The sequence below is a fragment of the Scyliorhinus torazame genome, chromosome 3 (genome assembly GCF_047496885.1).
Source record: "Scyliorhinus torazame isolate Kashiwa2021f chromosome 3, sScyTor2.1, whole genome shotgun sequence".
Taxonomy (NCBI): Eukaryota; Metazoa; Chordata; class Chondrichthyes; order Carcharhiniformes; family Scyliorhinidae; genus Scyliorhinus; species Scyliorhinus torazame.
The window spans coordinates 159,574,820-159,593,088 of NC_092709.1; positions in this window are offsets into that span (position 1 = coordinate 159,574,820).

Below are 18,269 nucleotides of genomic sequence, written 5' to 3' on the forward strand. Positions count from 1 at the left end.
TGGTGATGTGATTCAGAACAGTGCACAAGCAAGACATAGAATAGCTAGTGTATAGTGATATAGTTATCTGTATTGTACTTCATTTCTTTATTGTTAGTTTAGTATTGAGTAAAATGACTCAGTTTATTATTTTATTTCTCATTAAACAGTTCATCTTTCGGCAAGACGACTATTGGTCATTTTATCATCCTGGTGGATTCAAGAGTAATCTATATATTTTAGATAATTCATTATTTACAATATAACAACAATGAAGTAATCTGACCTGGTTACACTATTATACTACCTTCAAGGTTGCTGTGGCTTCTTTCTATTGAAGCACACGTGTTGATTCTTTGGTGTTGTTCTTGGCAGCAATTCTTCAACAGCAGCATTTGCAACCCATGAGATGGGATTGGTAAATTTCCCTCTCCATTCTGTGGGGAATATCATTTTTCAACATTTTTAAAGGCAGCAAAATGAGAACACACTGGCCATATCTGCCCCAGTAAAATTATGTATATTTAAGTAAAGTGCTTCCACTCTAAATTCCCTGTGCAAACTCTTAAAAAGCTGTGTAACTCCGCAAAAGAGTAGAGAGCAAGAGTACAAGGGGATAGAAGTCAGGCTTGATATTCTCTCTCATCTTTATGGGCATGCAGCTGTGCTACAATCCAGAACATAGTGTGTAGGGAACAAACTTTCCACGCACCGCCAGTGTTCCCTTAAAGATACATGCATGCGTGACTGCACAGTAACTTAAAGGGACACCACAAAGCAAAAATTGGCCACATAGCCAAGAGAAATTCCAGGACAGGGACATTAGGGAGAAGTGCATACGGACATATACATAGTTGTTATATTTCTTCATTGCCACAAAAGAAAGGTATGGAAGTACCCATACTCTGGATTCTTTCCAATCACGAAACATGGCTTATTAACAGGTATTGCTCACACAATCTAAGATGAAAAGCTGCAAAGCCCACGAAAACACACTGCCGATGTCACTACACATCATGTGATGCTTTACCAGCAGGAAAGTATTCTCTGATACATAACATCCCCACCTTCTACTTCATTAATACAATAACAATAATTAACATTTATACAACAGGTCCACTTCTGCGTTTTTTCTATACATATATACAATTCAATAAGACAAGCTCTGTGGTGGATGTCTATTACTTTTTGGTTGAATTCGATATTCTCGAGACCGTGGCAGTATCCTCATTCCCTTCAGTTGATGGTACTACCTGGGAAGTTACTCCAGTGTCTGTCAATATCGGTATTAGAAAGTCCTCAGAAACAGAATTCAAACTTGTCACTGGGTGTGATTTAACAAAAAAGAAACAAAATCCTGTTTTGGGCGCATTTAACGGCCAAGAACAACACTACTATTAAACAGGACTCTGCTTCATTCTCGGGCCTCAGTGAAGCTCCACTTGGTAAAATTTCCTGCACTGACGAGCTTGCAGGAAGCGATTGGGCCGCCATTTTTAAATGCTGCCTCAATCTGTCGACCCCACCACAGCCTCAGGAGCCCCCCGCAAATGCTCCAACTTACCGATTTTGGGGGCCCTCAAGCCCACCTCACCCCATCTCATAAGGGCAGGGCACCCCCCCGGACAGGGCACCATCCTGACCATGCCTGGGTAGCACTGTCAAGGTTCCTGGGTGGCAGTGTCAAGGTGCACGAGTGGCATCGGGGGTCCCAGGGTTCCACCCTTCCCAGACCCCGACTACCCGGGGGCCTCCAATCGCCTGGGAGACCCCTTGGAGACCCCCCCCTCCAAGTGCTGCTATGGCTGATCCATGTTTGTGGAAACGGGAGCCAAATGGCACCATGGTGAGGTTTCCCAGGCACGAGCTTTCGATCCCGTACCTTCGGATACTCCGGCATAGATATTTTTCAGTAAGGCTAACTGCTCATCTGAATATGCATATTTTTGCACGTTCTCCCCGTGTCTGCGTGGGCCTTAGCCACACAGTCCAAATGATGTGCAAGGCAGGTGGATTGGTCAAGCTAAATTGTCCCTTCATTGGAGCAATAAAAAAAAAATAGAAAGCTGTATCCCGCCCAGCGAGGGCGAGATCCAGATCGTGACGAGGCGTCCCGCGTATCATAAATTTACTGGCCTTGTTGTGTCACCGAGTAGGGCGCGGCGAGGCCATTTGATCGAGGCCAGTGCCTGGTCTTTGTTCTGAAGCATCGCTCTCTAGGTTTTCCAAGGGAAGAACCTCTTGAGAAGTTTCAGCAAATTCACTTGTGAAGCAAGTAGCTGATCAGTATGACATTGCCAAACTCTTTCATCATTCATCTGTATGGTAGGTGATATTGCACCTGTCTTTGTTAGGAACACAGCAGGTACCTATTTCTCGTTGGTGGAAGTGCTCCTGGCTGGCACTCTCTCCTCTGGTTGAATACTCGCTTTTTAGAGTTTTGCGCCCGACTAGTAATTTGTGCTTGTTGTTTGACAATCTCTGAAGCATCGAGGGAGTTAACTGTGGTAGTCACCACTGTTGTGTATTATTGTATATACTGCACTGCAAATGAGGGTATTACGGTAAGGCCCCTGTACTACAAGTATGGGGATAGATCCCTGCCTGCTGGCTCCGCCCAGTAGGCGGAGTATAAATGTGTGGGCTCTCCGAACTGCAGCCATTTCGGCAGCAGCTGTAGGAGGCTTCTGTAAAACATTTGTTCTCTCTTCTTGCTAATGTCCCCTGGTTCTTTGACGCTTTGATAGAATGCTTTCATGATTGCATAAACCATTCGGCCAATCCATTTGTTGCAGGATTATACATAGCTGACTTTATATGGTGTATAGTGTTTCCTTCAAATAGTCCTCAAATTCCTTCAAACTAAACTGAGTACCATTGTCATTAACAATGTGCCCTGGTGTTCCAAATCTTGTGAATATTCCGCCTAGTCTCTCAATTGTCTGCTCAGTTGTCGTTGACTTCATAATCACGACTTCCGACCATTTAGAGTGTGCGTCCATAATCACCAAGAACATGTTACTCTCCAGTGGATCAGTATAATCTATGAATATTCTCTGCCATGGCTGTGTTGGCCATCCCCACAGATGTAATGGCTGTAATGGTGGAGTGTTCCTTAGTTTTGCACATGATTGACATTGCCTACCATCTCTTTGATTTGAACATCTGATCCTGTCCACCAAAATAACTGCGTGCCAGTCGTCCACCCTCTGCTCACCAGGATGTCCCATAAGCAGTTGGTCAAAGACTCCACTACGCACGAACGGAGGAATAATCACACGGATTCCTCATAATAGAATTCTATTCTGCACTGTCAGCTAAAGTCTTTGCGTGATGTAAGGCTTGAGGTCTGGATTTTTCCTCTGAATGTCTGACAGTATTCCTTTTTGGACCTGTCCATCACCTTCCCCATCACTGGATCAGTTCTTGTGTATCTTTGAAGTTGCGAAGAAGCCACAGGTACATTATTCACGAACGAGAAATACAGGAGGCTGACAAAAGCTTCTTCCGATTCATGCTTGACTTGGAATGGCGTTCGTGACAAATCTTCAGCATTTGCATGCTATAGAACATAGAACATAGAACAATACAGCGCAGTACAGGCCCTTCGGCCCACGATGTTGCACCGAAACAAAAGCCATCTAACCTACACTATGCCATTATCATCCATATGTTTATCTAATAAACTTTTAAATGCCCTCAATGTTGGCGAGTTCACTACTGTAGCAGGTAGGGCATTCCATGGCCTCACTACTCTTTGCGTAAAGAACCTACCTCTGATCTCTGTCCTATATCTATTACCCCTCAGTTTAAAGTTATGTCCCCTCGTGCCAGCCATATCCATCCGCGGGAGAAGGCTCTCACTGTCCACCCTATCCAACCCCCTGATCATTTTGTATGCCTCTATTAAGTCTCCTCTTAACCTTCTTCTCTCCAACGAAAACAACCTCAAGTCCATCAGCCTTTCCTCATAAGATTTTCCCTCCATACCAGGCAACATCCTGGTAAATCTCCTCTGCACTCGCTCCAAAGCCTCCACGTCCTTCCTATAATGCGGTGACCAGAACTGTACGCAATACTCCAAATGCGGCCGTACCAGAGTTCTGTACAGCTGCAACATGACCTCCCGACTCCAGAACTCAATCCCTCTACCAATAAAGGCCAACACTCAATAGGCCTTCTTCACAACCCTATCAACCTGGGTGGCAACTTTCAGGGATCTATGTACATGGACACCTAGATCCCTCTGCTCATCCACACTTTCAAGAACTTTACCATTAGCCAAATATTCCGCATTCCTGTTATTCCTTCCAAAGTGAATCACCTCACACTTCTCTACATTAAACTCCATTTGCCACCTCTCAGCCCAGCTCTGCAGCTTATCTATATCCCTCTGTAACCTGCTACATCCTTCCACACTATCGACAACACCACCGACTTTAGTATCGTCTGCAAATTTACTCACCCACCCTTCTGCGCCTTCCTCTAGGTCATTGATAAAAATGACAAACAGCAACGGCCCCAGAACAGATCCTTGTGGTACTCCACTTGTGACTGTACTCCATTCTGAACATTTCCCATCAACCACCACCCTCTGTCTTCTTTCAGCTAGCCAATTTCTGATCCACATCTCTAAATCACCCTCAATCCCCAGCCTCCGTATTTTTTGCAATAGCCTACCGTGGGGAACCTTATCAAATGCTTTGCTGAAATCCATATACACCACATCAACTGCTCTACCCTCGTCTACCTGTTCAGTCACCTTCTCAAAGAACTCAATAAGGTTTGTGAGGCATGACCTACCCTTCACAAAGCCATGCTGACTATCCCTGATCATATTATTCCTATCTAGATGATTATAAATCTTGTCTCTTATAATCCCCTCCAAGACTTTACCCACTACAGACGTGAGGCTCACCGGTCTATAGTTGCCGGGGTTGTCTCTGCTCCCCTTTTTGAACAAAGGGACCACATTTGCTGTCCTCCAGTCCTCTGGCACTATTCCTGTAGCCAATGATGACATAAAAATCAAAGCCAAAGGTCCAGCAATCTCTTCCCTGGCCTCCCAGAGAATCCTAGGATAAATCCCATCAGGTCCCGGGGACTTATCTATTTTCAGCCTGTCCAGAATTGCCAACACCTCTTCCCTATGTACCTCAATGCCATCTATTCTATTAGCCTGGGGCTCAGCATTCTCCTCCTCAACATTATCTTTTTCCTGAGTGAATACTGACGAAAAATATTCATTTAGTATCTCGCCTATCTCTTCAGACTCCACACACAATTTCCCATCCCTGTCCTTGACTGGTCCTACTCTTTCCCTAGTCATTCGCTTATTCCTGACATAGCTATAGAAAGCTTTTGGGTTTTCCTTGATCCTTCCTGCCAAATACTTCTCATGTCCCCTCCTTGCTTGTCTTAGCTCTCTCTTTAGATCCTTCCTCGCTACCTTGTAACTATCCATCGCCCCAACCGAAACTTCACACTTCATCTTCACATAGGCCTCCTTTTTCCTCTTAACAAGAGATTCCACTTCCTTGGTAAACCACGGTTCCCTCGCTCGACGCCTTCCTCCCTGTCTGACCGGTACATACTTATCAAGAACACGCAGTAGCTGATCCTTGAACAAGCCCCACTTATCCAGTGTGCCCAACACTTGCAGCCTACTTCTACACCTTATCCCCCCCAAGTCACGTCTAATGGCATCATAATTGCCCTTCCCCCAGCTATAACTCTTGCCCTGCGGTGTATACTTATCCCTTTCCATCATTAACGTAAACGTCACCGAATTGTGGTCACTGTCCCCAAAGTGCTCTCCTACCTCCAAATCCAACACCTGGCCTGGTTCATTACCCAAAACCAAATCCAACGTGGCCTCGCCTCTTGTTGGCCTGTCAACATATTGTTTCAGGAAACCCTCCTGCACACACTGTACAAAAAACGACCCATCTATTGTACTCGAACTATATCTTTTCCAGTCAATATTTGGAAAGTTAAAGTCTACCATAATAACTACCCTGTTACTTTCGCTCATATCCAGAATCATCTTCGCCATCCTTTCCTCTACATCCCTAGAACTATTAGGAGGCCTATAAAAAACTCCCAACAGGATGACCTCTCCTTTCCTGTTTCTAACTTCAGCCCATACTACCTCGGAAGAAGAGTCCCCATCTAGCATCCTCTCCGCCACCGTAATACTGCTCTTGACTAGCAGTGCCACACCTCCCCCTCTTTTGCCTCCTTCTCTGAGCTTACTAAAACACCTAAACCCCGGAACCTGCAACATCCATTCCTGTCCCTGCTCTATCCATGTCTCCGAAATGGCCACAACATCGAAGTCCCAGGTACCAACCCATGCTGCCAGTTCCCCTACCTTGTTTCGTATACCCCTGGCATTGAAGTAGACAAACTTCAAACCACCTACCTGAACACTGGCCCCCTCCTGCGACGTCAAATCTGTGCTCCTGACCTCTATACTCTCATTCTCACTTACCCTAAAACTACAATCCAGGTTCCCATGCCCCTGCTGCATTAGTTTAAACCCCCCCCAAAGAGCACTAACAAATCTCCCCCCCAGGATATTTGTGCCCCTCAGGTTCAGATGTAGACCATCCTGTCTGTAGAGGTCCCACCTTCCCCAGAAAGAGCCCCAGTTATCCAAAAATCTGAATCCCTCCCGCCTGTACCATCCCTGTAGCCACGTGTTTAAATGCTCTCTCTCCCTATTCCTCATCTCACTATCATGTGGCACGGGCAACAACTCAGAGATAACAACTCTGTTTGTTCTAGTTCTGAGCTTCCATCCTAGCTCCCTGAAAGCCTGCCTGACATCCTTGTCCCCTTTCCTACCTATGTCGTTAGTGCCAATGTGGACCACGACTTGGGGCTGCTCCCCCTCCCCCCTAAGGACCCGGAAAACACGATCCGAGACATCACGTACCCTTGCACCTGGGAGGCAACATACCAAACGTGAGTCTCTCACGCTCCCACAAAATCTCCTATCTGTGCCCCTGACTATAGAGTCCCCAATTACTAATGCTCTGCTCCTCTCCCCCCTTCCCTTCTGAGCAACAGGGACAGACTCCGTGCCAGAGGCCCGTACCCCATGGCTTACCCCTGGTAAGTCCCCCCCCCCCACAAGTATCCAAAGCGGTATACTTGTTTCTCAGGGGAACGACCGCAGGGGATCCCTGCACTGACTGCTTTTTCCCAGTCCCTCTTACAGTTACCCACCTATCTCCAATCTTTGGTGTAACTAATTCCCTGAAGCTGCTATCTATGACCCCTTCTGCCTCCCGAATGATCCGAAGTTCTTCCAACTCCAGCTCCAGTTCCCTAACTCGGTCTTGGAGGAGCTGGAGATGGCAGCACTTCCTGCAGGTAAAATCAGCAGGGACACTAACTGCATCCCTCACCTCAAACATCCTGCAGGAGGAACATTGCACTCCCTTCCCTGCCATTCCTCTAACTTTCTACCAAGATCTGGCTAACAACTAAATTAAATTTTTATAAAAAATAATAATAATATAATAAAATATGGTACTTACCTCAGACCAATGGGTTTTATTATTAGGTTAGAGGAGGAGGGCGGGTGGGAGACACTACACGTGTAGTGTCTCGGGTTTCCTCTCCACCAGAATATATTGGTGAGGGTCTTCCCAGACGTCCGCGGGTCGACTTCCTGTTCCCGCCTAAAAAACTAATTTAAAAAAAAAAGAAAAATTCTCAGCTCCTGCTGAAATTGACTAACCAGCCAGCTCCACTCCCGCCGAAATCGACTGGCCTGCCCCTGCAAAGACAAGTGCTTTTAAAGGTTGACTTACCTCCCAGCAGCCACTTCCGCAATGCTCCCGCTGAAACTGACTCACCAGCTGATTCTCCCGCCGAAATCGACTGGCCTGCCCCTGCAAAGACAAGTGCTTTTAAAGGTTGACTTACCTCCCAGCAGCCACTTCCGCAATGCTCCCGCTGAAACTGACTCACCAGCTGATTCTCCCGCCGAAATTGACTGGCCTGCCCCTGCAAAGACAAGTGTTTTTAAAGGTTGACTTACCTCCCAGCAACCTCCTTCCGCAATGCTCCCGCTTAAACTGACTCACCAGCTGATTCTCCCGCCGAAATCGACTGGGCTATGCTCTGACTTGCAATATTGGACACAGTACGTATGCTTTTTTTAAATTTAGAGAACCCAATTATTTTACTTCATTGTTTGCCCTTATGACCAGTGCCATCTTTGTTTGACACATAGAAAAGTATGTAAAGGTTTTAATTGTGTTGCTAATTTCAGCATGCATTTACCATAATAATTGATCAATCATAAAAATTAGTTCAATAGTGTCATATTTTGAGGATGTGGTGCGTCTAAGATTTCTGACATTTCCTTTAGCTTTGTGGAAGCCATCTTTGTCGATGATATGATCGAGGTAATTTATGGATGACTTAAAGAAAATGGCACTTTTCCTTTTTAATTCTCAGGTTATAGGTCTGTAAACGCTTCAGGGTAGCTTCAAAATTCTCCAAGTGTTCTTTTCATTTGTACCAGTGATGAATAAGTCACCTGAGTAACATTGCATACCATTCAACCCACTTAGAATTTGATCCATGGGTATTTGAAAAAGAGTACGCGTAGATGTTACTCTGAAAGGATGCCTTCTGTAACGAAACAGACCTTTGTGCATCATGGTGATGAGTAGCGGGTGTGATTCAGCAGCCACATTCATCTGCATATATTCCTGTGAAAGATCAATTTTACTGAATTTCTCCAGAATGTCCAGCAAACAAGTCTTCAATCAGTGGCAGTGGATAATGATTTGTGCACAATGTTGGATGAATAGTTGCTTTAAAATCTCCACAAATTCCCATCACGATTCAATATCAGAACTATTGATGTTGCCCAATCACTAGTAGCAATAGGTTCAATAACACCTGTTTATACTAGTCTTTCTAGTTCTTTGTCAACTTTAGGCTTGGCAGCGTATGGTATGATTCTAGCTTTGGGATATTCGGGTCTGCTGTCTGGCTTGAATTTTAGATGCACCTCTGCTCCAGTCATGGAGCCGAGCAAATCTTCAAACAACTTCTCATACTTCTTCAGAAGTTGTTACAAGTTGCACTTTGAATCTATTAATTGATTGACTGTTTCCCAGTTAAGCCTAATCTTTGCCAGCCACGCTCTGCCAAATAGAGCAAGAAACCTCCCACGGACAACGTGAAGAGGCAACATCGCCGCCTGTCCATTTGCTTCTAATTTCACCAGAATGCATCCCTTTAATGGTATGACCCCTTCTGTATACGTCCTTGGCATCACATTTGACAGTTTTACAGGCAGATGCTTCAGCTTTTGATGATAAATTGTTTCAGGTCTTAACGAATAAGCTGCACCTGTATCCACTTGCATTTTTATTTCATGATGTTCGACTTTTGGATATGTCCAAACATTTTGTTGATCACCCAAAATTAACAAGATGCCGACCTTCACGTTTTGCAGTTCGCCCAGTTACGTTGTCTTTTAAGTGATCTTGAGATTCACCTGCTAATTTATAGACATGGCTGGTCTGCCTAGATATTTATTTTCTTGCATATTTTTGGTGTAGGCTCAGTTTTCTGAGCCCAACACACCTTGACAATATGACCATTCTTGTCACAGTTATTGCATGTATTCGATTTACTCCAGCATTCCCCTGCTGCGTGTCCAACCTGTGTACAATGGTGACATGGTTGCATCATTGCAGCCTTGTTCCCTGTGGCATCCATTTTGTGAATCTTCATTCCAGCCCCTATCTGTGAAGCTTCTTCATTGCTAGCTCCATAGATGTGACAACTTTCACTGCTACAATTTGAGTTAAATCATTTACAGTAAGCAGCTTCCTCTGCATAGCTTCACTGCAACATCCACAAACCAGCCTATCACAAAAAGTGTCATCAAGTGTTGCATCAAATTCACAATATTTTGCTAACTTTCTTAAAATTACTGAAAGTAAAATGCATTTACCTTCTTCCTGACTATGGCAGTGGAAATTAAACCTCTCTGCAATCAATGATGGTTTTGGAGAGAAATGCCCTGTGATATTATAATAACTGTAAGAACTGCAAGGTCTATATGAAATGTCTAGAATAGTCACTAGAGGGAGCTACAGTTACAAGTCTATAAGACATTTACGCTGAGCCTTGTGGGGGAGAGTAGTGAAGGGGTTAGCTAGAGACAGACTGAAATATAGATAGTGTGACTAAGAGCAGATTATAGTTTATAACAGTACAGAGATTAGTTATAGATGAGTGTAGATTATATGTTAATGATCAACTGTGTAATATTTAGAGTAAGTGACAAATCCAAATTAGTAGTGTTAATAAATTTATACCTTTGTTCAAGTTCAAGCTATTTTGTGTTCTTTGTGAGCACTACGCCAACCATCCTGAATTTAGCAACACAAAGAACAGCACATGGCACCAGGAGTACAAGAATTAGAATTTCTGTCCCATTTTACCTGATTATAGTTCTACATTTCCTCGAGTATGGCCTGTGCACTGTTGGCAGACTTCAAAATCTCCGTTCCCCACAACCGGTTTAGCTTTGTTACGTGCAAGGTCCCTGCAGCCCACATCCTACTCATTTTAACAGCAAGCATGTTTCATCCACCTAGCGGAAGGGGTTCTGTGGGGAGCCGAGGAGGTGAGTAGCCATATTCGCTCACAGGCAAAGAGCCCGGGCACTGGATTTGACACCCCAGTGCCCTGCGGGGGTTGGGGGAACATGGGCTGGGATTGGTGGGAGGGGAACCCCAGTTGGGGGCGGGGCACCCTCCGCCAGAGTGGGCCATCATGGGAGGGGAAGACGCTGGGGGGATGGGGGACAACTGGGGGGGGGGGGGCAACCGCACGTGCAAAACCATGCCAATCTCTGGATCATATGTATCTATTCTGGGGGCAATCCGTGTCCCTGTCCATCTTACCCACTACCATCCACAACCCCCACTGACTACCGAGGCCTCTGACCATCTGGCTGAAGGCTATTGCTAATCGGAAATTGACAATCATGGTTATGTGAGCACTTCACACAACCCAAGTGCACTCTCGTGGGTGGGTTGGCCATGTAGCATGTGGGAGTCATTGTCTAGCATCCCATTCAGACCGTGATGCCTGGACACTGTGCCTGAACACTGCCAGAGGCAACACCACACATGCAACAGCCAACATCTGAATACCCAGGCCATGGGACACAGCTCTGGGGACATGTCCACGGATGGAGGGTGGATGAGTGCCAGGGGGAGGGGACCGGCATCCGGTCCCGTTGACGTTCCGACCGGGTGTCTGGTGTACAGGGTCTGGGTCTAGTGAGGGGGGACCCTGCGGCCGTGAGTGCATGGGCTGGGCGTTCCAGGTGGGGGAGAGGGGGGGATGAATGGGGAAATGGAGGGTCCTGGGCTGGGAGCCATCGCTGATTGTCAGTCTAACACCATCTCCCAATGCTTTATAGATATTGAACACTATGGCAGGGATTTTGGACCCAGAACTGACACTGCTGTTAGTTGATGTAGTTTTCTGCCCGAGCAATCAAGGCATCCGTGGCCTGTCGGATGCACTTGAGGGCTATAACCTGGTAGATGCTGGAGACGGCGGCAGCAGCAGCGTCAGCAGATGGTCTAGGAAGTAGTCCAAGTGCTGGGCCCCGCACTACACCCTGAGGACCCACCTGCCCATCAGGACAGGGAGGGACCCAAAGGGGGAACCCCACGGTCCAGGGTGTACAGGCGTCGCTGGTCATTTGAAAAGATGATGGACAGCGTGTGCTGCAGGTAGCTCCGCCTCAACAAGCAGACCTGCTGAGATTATCCAGTATTTTCTGTTTTCGTTTCAGGTTCCAGGATCCGCAGTAATTTGCTTTTATCTTTGTGTTTAAAGTACTGCCACTTCTCTTCTCAGAGTGCCTACCCTAGAGTTTTTCAAACTTTTTTCCCGGGGACCCATTTTTGCCAACCGGCCGACCTTCGGGACCCACGTCGGCTGAACTTCGCAGCCCACGCTGGCGACCTTCGCGACCCACGCCGGCCAACCTTTGCGGCCCACCGTGTTCTCATTTCTTTGTTGTTCTCATACCTTGTTTGCAGCTGACAAAATGGAGGAATCGCAATCGCGCCCAAAGCACGTGATGTCGACGTTCGGGGGTGTGGCCTGCCCTCTGCCTCCCTTCCGGCAGGAAGATTACATAGAATTTTTTTTTTAATCTTCTGCGTCTCCGATTGCGCAAATCCGTGGGCAACAGCCGCAGCAGCCGCCTTTTAACAATGCCAGCTGCAAGCGGCCTTCAAAAAGGCTGCGACAATATTAAAAAAATGCGGCCCACATTTCTTGATATGGTTGTGGCCTTTTTGAAGGCCGTTCGCAGCCGGCATTGTTAAAAGTTGGCTCCTGCTGCTGTTGCCCACGAATTTGCGCAATCAGGAGCGCCGTGATGAACGGCTCTGCGACTCTCCCGACACCCGCCCACGACCCACCTACGGGCTGCGACCCCGACTTTGAAAATGCCTGGCTTGCCATGAAGAAGTACTGCTCTTCTCTCCGACAAGATTTCCGTTTGTCTCTTGCCCTGTCCACATTCTTTTCTTCCCTCTTAGTGTTTAACAAGGTGTTTACCAAATATCACTTTCACAGCCATATTTCCTTCCTCAGCGACTTTGATAGAGAGTCATCCAGACTCAAAAGGTTAGCTCCCTTTTCTCTCTACAGATGCCGTCAGACCTGCTGAGATTGTCCAGTACTTTATGTTTTTGTTTGAGGCATCATACTGGTCACACTCCCGGAGCTTACAGCCGCCTTCACATCATCCCAGGCAGCAGTCGTTGCCCTGTGGCTGACCCTCCAGGACCCTCAGGGGAACAGGACATCTCTCCTGGCCTCCAATATGTCTAGGAGCCTCCCCAAGTCAGCATCCCCGAATCTTGGGGCTGGGCTCCTCGGCACCATTGTTGCGAGCTGGCTGGGGTTGGCTGTGCAAGTTCTGCTTAAGTGCTGCTCGACCTTGTTAGCAGGGGTGCTGGCGAGTGCAGTCCTGGCGAATTAGCTGGAGAGTCTTCGTTTGTGACCTGAAGCCCATGGGGCCTCGTTAAGTGGACCAATTGACATTGAATTGCGTTACCGGCTTCGCTAGACCAAGAGCCGGGAAGCTCGCGGCAGCTCCCGCTCGCGGCAGCTCCCGCTCGCTACAACACTTATAAATCTTTCCGGAGAATCGCGCCCAGGATTTATTTTGTTCAGGGGAAACGTCACACAGCTGTGTAAGGGAGAAAACAAATGGAGCACAGTCTTGGGCCTCCAAGGGGTGAGAACAGGTACAACATGGTGAAAAGCCTTGGATTGTGGTACATGGCATGAGTGGGCCCTCAATGTTTTGGTCAGACCACAACAAAGTCACAGCATTGAGAGTGTTGAAAACGTAGTGTCATGACCGCAAAGAAAAGCTTTGGAGACAGAGCGCTGAGCAAATGCTCAAATAAAAGCTGGTAAGCCGACAAATCCCATGTGGTAAGATCGCAGTACATAATGTGTCAGTTCAGTGAGTGGGACAGCACATTGAGAGGACCAGCAGTGCGTTAGCTCAGTCAGAAAGGCGAGTGTTACCCAATCGATAGCGGATAAGGGAGAGTCAAGCAGAAAAATCAGACCAGAGAATTTTGTGACAAGAACGAATGGCTTCAAGAATTGTTGAAAAATAAATTTAATATACAGCAAGGTCGTTATCCCGTGCTGTGTTTCTGCCACAACTCGTCCTCGTGAACGGATCTGCCTCCAGCATTTTCTTTCTCAAAATGCTGTAAAATATGGCAGTAAAAGCCGACAGCGGGGCTGGTGGACTGCACACCACTTTCCTCGCCTGAGCCAGCTCTTTGGGCAGCATTTTCCATTTTCTTTTCAATGTTTTGAATTGAATAGGATTCTGAACCCTTGCGCTGTGAATGAAATGCTTTAAAACAACTGCTCCATTTCCCGTTTGCTTTTTTATCTCTCCTGCAAAGGTTAAAACCTAGAATATTAATTTCGCAGATCTGAGCCACATCTCCATTATAGTTCTAGCCATTATATTGTAGCCCTGGTTATTCATGCATCCACAAAAACAGATTCAATCTTGAATCTTACTTTATAGTCATGAGAAATTATCCAAGGTCATTTGTGTCATGTTCTGCACAATAACACCATGAATAGAGGGGAGAAAATGCAGCCAGAAGGACTGTAAGGAAAACCGACACCAACACCTGCAGACAAGGCAGAAGAGTCGAAATGGAAGAAGTGTTGCTCGCTGAAAAATGTCCATGGTGAAAGATGCATCAAGGACTGGTGGCAGTTAAAAGCAGCCTTATTTGTATTTAATACCATTCACTTGTCTGTTTATTATTTAACAAGTATAATTAATACTCTATAATCTAAGACACCATCTGGTAGAGTACTTCTTTTTCACTGCTGCTGAAAAAGAAACCATGTAAAAGGGTGTAATGTATCCAGTAAGCCATTACCTCAAACCTCTCTCTCCAACCCCAATGTTTACTCCATTTTAATAGATATTAGCAGTCCAAATCATGGGAGTCGAGCTTATTTATAGGATTGGTCTGTGGTATGTACCAGATAAAAATGATCTAAAGCGTAGGTTTCACACAAAGGCTGCCAATGATTTCCTGTCCATTGATTTCAACAAATACACATTCTTGATTTTCTAATACGTGCTTCAGTATTGTCTGGTAATGGTTGATAACCTGCCTGCAGTGGAAGAAAGATATGAAATAAATGCAGGGTGCTGGACCCATTAAGAAACAGTTAGATAATTGGAATTAATGAGATTGATATCTTAGGTCAGTGAAGCTAAATGAGTTAAACAGGCTTCTTCATCCAAACCTATCCTGCGATCCTGCATGATCTTTCTTCATCACTGAAGTTAATCACAAATTTCCATTTCAATGCTTGTACTTTCTCATTCACATTATTTTCCTGACAGGTTTAATGCAAATTATCCTTTCTAGAAACAACCAGCCGATAGTGGAAAAAGGCACGTTAAATGCCATCCAAGCACGATAAAACAACATACCATATTCTCAGTACAGAACAATCGCTGCTCAATTTGAAAAATTAAATCATTAAAGGCTGCCAGGGCCATTTACATAATACAAGATTAATAACTATCAAAGGCAATGGTTTCAGAAAAGTATAAATCAAGAACTCTGCCCTCAAAAGTCAGGGAGAGACCCTATCACTGGAAAGTGATGCTCAGGGTCTTAATTTTGTGATTTCACCAGAGTGGAATAATATTAGGCATTAGGTAAAGCAGATGGAATCACTGGACAATGATGGATGGATATGCTGATGGAGTTATAAATAAAATTGACTCCTTTCGTGTATAAGATTGCATTTAATTCTAATTATATCAGGTTAATGAACTTTATTTTCCAAATAATTTTTAACAGTCAGATGTATTGGCTCTTCTAATGAAAACTTTAAAGCAATGAGGTTTTGCGTTACCTTAAAACAAAATGATTGATATACAGGCCCGCTTTCATGTTGTGTGCGAATGCAGAAAATGTGCCAGCTTTTGCAGAAAAATGTATGTTCAATAAAAGGGTGCAGCTATCGTAACTCACCAGGCAATTTTGATACAACATCATCTTAAAAGGCCTCAGAAGACAGACAAGTCATGCCAAATCAGTAATAACATTTCAGTCGAGACTTTAATTCCATATCACAATTGCCTAAATGGTTTCAAATGTCAGTTAATGAGCAAATAAATTGGCTTTCATCAAAACCAGATTCTGTAGGAATGCATTTGTACCTAGTTAAATAAGCAAATCTTGGGACATGGAGCACTCATATAGACCTTGCAATGTTTTTGATGGAATTGTTAGTTAATTTATTTTCCATAACTTTAAATGGTGTAAACTATGTTTTGAATTCTCATGCAGATAGGAACATTGTTTGCTATGACTTAAGATTTCTTCATTCTAAGTTATTAATTCTTAATTCTAACCTACGAGGCATTTCAGTGAAAATACTTGACTATCAGGTGGGATTTTCTGGTCCCCATAACAACGTGCTTTCCGACGGCGGAGGCAGCTCACCATGGGTAGTCAATGGGATCTTCCTGTCCTGCTGATGTCTGTAGCATTTTGCATGGCTCTACCGTCCTTCCACTGGGAAACCCACCATGGGGGGGGGCTCACCTTCAGCGGGAGCGGAAGATCCCACCAGGAGGAAGGGTCGGAAAACCCCACTTACAGTGACAGACTGATAGTTACGGAATAATCAACTTTTTAATTGCATTACCTATTGGGCGCAATCTAACCAAAAAAAGACAGACTCTGTTCTGGTTAGGATTAGAAGAGTTATTCCAGTGCTACAAGTGCCGGGAACTCCTCCCCCATTATCTAACGGCACTCTGTTTTTTCCAGGCCTCAGCGGTGAATGCCCCACTGAGGCAACATTCAGTCGCATTTCCTGAACTGAGGAGATACGATGAGCCGAGCTCCTCAGTGCAGGAAGAGATCAAGGCGCCATTTTTAAATAGTGCCCTGATCTCTCAACCCCCCGATGCAACTACCGGACCCCCCTCCCCACCCCCAATGCCCCAACACAGCAATTGGGGGGTTCTCCAGCACCCCTCATATGATCTGGCCACCCCGGGCCCGATCCCCGACATGGGCAAAATGCCATCTTGCCACCATGGCACTGGCAGTTTGACACTCTGGCAGTTCCCCTTTCACCCTTGCAGTGCCACCTGAGCACCCTGGCAGTGCAGGGTGGCATCCGAGTGGAACTGCTAAGATGCCCAGGTAGCACTGCCAGGGTGCCCGGGTGGCATCAGCAGTGCCAAGGTGCCATCCGGCTCAGATACCAGCTACCTGGGGGTTTCCAATCACGTGGTTCAAGTGCCGTTCCACATGGTCCCCATTTGTGGAATGGTGCCCGCTGGTGTATCCTCAGTGAGGCCGGTAGATCCCATGAGCCAGTTCGATCTGACGTCAGCAGAGTTTCAGTGAGTTTTTGAACTCACTGAGCTCTACAAGTCTGGGTCCCACCTATTGTGGGCAGGATCCAGATCACATGTCTCTTGAGATCTAGTTAGATCTCACGAGGCATAATGACAATCGGGAAACCCGGGACAAGCCGCTCCCGGCATCTCCCGGCTGCATCCCTAACTGATTCTGGCAGGACATGGCTGTAAATTGAGCCCTATATTTGTTAGTACCAAAGGAATCCATCATTATTGTGAAGTTCCATTTCAAGTATTATTGTTCTTACCATCTGACTGAATTTTGAAACCTAGTTATCAAAGCTTTGGATCTGCTGGAATTTCTCTGACTTTTTGCATTTCCTACAAGACATGTATTTTCCTTTTCCACCATGTTTTCTTCCCTCACAACACTTTCCCCCTTTACATCTGAGAAGACAGGGGTATAGCTGTGGTGATATACATCACTGTAAGTACACAAAGGGTTAATGTACATACACTACACCTAGCTAGACACTAGAGGGAACACCAGAGACATGACACACAGACAGTCAACCAATAGGTCAGTAAGATAGGCCATGACCAATGGGCAGTCACGATACACACAGAGGTGCCACTACCACAGGAGGGCATGACACCAACCCATATAAAAGGACACATCACACATGCTCAGTCTCTTTCCAGTGGAGACACTCAGTGAGTACAGACACAGGGTTGATTGAACATCACACCCACCACGTGGATTGTGCAGACTGGTTCATCAGTCTGAGTAACTATAGCAAGATTAACAGTAGCATCGAATCCAAGTAGGAGAATTGTCAATAGTTTAATAAATGTGTTGAAGCTATCTCCAAGTCTGAACATTCCTTTGTCAGAGTGCACATCAAGGAAGCAGCTTATGCTACATCAAGAGCATAACAAAACAACAGCTACTAGACTTCCGGGTGCGGCGATGACCAGCTGAGTCGCACGTTTCGGCAGCTCCCGGTGAAACGGACTTTTGGGCTCTTGATAGGAGCCCCAACGGCAATTTTAACGGCTAAAAACACCGTGCGGTAAACCAGAAGGGAATTCCCCCTGGACACGGATGGAAAAAGGAGAGGAAAGTGGCCGGATTGCAGCGGATCCTTTGGAACAGTGGCAAGGAAGGCAAGCAAAAACCAAGATGGCGTCGGAAGGTGGCAGTTTCACATGGGGCCCTGAACAACAAGAGTTCTTGAAATGCTGCGTGGAAGAGATAAAAAAGGAAATGAAGAAAGAGCTGTTGGCCCCGATACTACAGGCGATTGAAGGGCTAAAGGAGGAA